The sequence below is a fragment of the Vespa velutina genome, chromosome 22, assembly GCF_912470025.1.
Source record: "Vespa velutina chromosome 22, iVesVel2.1, whole genome shotgun sequence".
Lineage (NCBI taxonomy): Eukaryota > Metazoa > Arthropoda > Insecta > Hymenoptera > Vespidae > Vespa > Vespa velutina.
The window spans coordinates 1,056,022-1,057,500 of NC_062209.1; positions in this window are offsets into that span (position 1 = coordinate 1,056,022).

Genomic DNA, 1,479 nt, shown 5'->3' on the forward strand with positions numbered 1-1,479 from the left:
TTCGTTTTGCTAGATAAATCAACGATATTTAGTAACGTATATACTAAATACGCGTTATTGTCGCGTATTTATCGCGTGATTTTAATGCGTAGTTTTGGATTATGTTTCTTCCAGGTTATCGCGTGACACGTAAGACAGGATTTTAACCGCTGGATAGTCCGCGTTAGAAACATTATCTCATGCGAACAGCTGCGTTCTAATTGCAAACGTAGCCAAATGTAATTACCGCGTATAGTACCCCCCGGGTTAATATATATATATATATATATATATATACATATTTTACATTCTAAGTATTACTATGTATTTAAACGTTCGATCGTTCCTTCGAGCAAACGTTCGGATAATGACGGCAGTGGTGACGGCGACGGCAGCAACGTTATCGTTTTAATTAGAACGTCGATGTGTCAGCGATAAAAGAGACTCGTTCCAGATTTCAAAGAAGCACCTTACTTTGATATATATATTAACAGACATATGTATATTAACTATGTACTATGTAAAATTAAATGGTTTTGGAAAGAAAATGTTTTTACTTCCTTATATCGAGATAAGTCTTCGGTAATAGACATTATCGAATATGTAGGTTAACACCCGCGGCTGATGTAAAGAAAAATAAATGGATGAATTAAAGAAAGAAAGAAAGAAAGAAAGAAAAGGATTAAAAAAAAAAAGGAAAAAGAACTTTCGACGCAACGAACATCGATCGTTAATCAGATAGTATAGTTATGGAACGGACTGCAGTCAGTCAAACTGCACTTTAATGTTTTCTTCTTCTACTTGTTTTAGAGTAATACCAGTTTATATCGAACGCCTCGTACAAAGATACAAAAATATACGACCGAACGATCGAACAATTTTTCTTCTTTTCTTTTCTTTTTATATTCGTACGAGGGAAGATAATCTTCAAAGAAAACTCGATGAAAATCGAATGATCGATTTCGAAGTCATGTTAATAAATTAATTATTATTTTTATTTATCGTCTTAAACAATCATTTATTTGCTATAGGAAATTATGAGCGACGAATGAAGTAAGGAAGGAATGAAAAAGGAAAAGAAGAAAAAAAGAAGGGAAAAAAAAAAAAGAAAAGAAAGATTTGACATCGGCTTCGCCGATTTTCGCAATTTGCGCGTCCCTGTTTTAATTAAAGACGGACCTTAGGAATGCAAATAATGCGATTTGTTCGTTGCTTAGCAAAGCTGCTTTAAAATAATCGACTCAGCCGATTCCGACGATCCTTTCCATTGAAAGAGTCCGATGCTTTGTGATCAACTACTCGATAATAATGCGGATTAAGCCTTGTACATGTTGCATAATTTGACCTATTACTTACCCGTTACGAGCTATAACGTACGTATTATTTGCTTACGAGTTAAACCGTAAAATTATAATATTGTCGAGCCAACAATGATCGATCCATTATATATTTCCTTCAATTCACATTTCGAACAATTATACCGAAGAATCATAATAAATA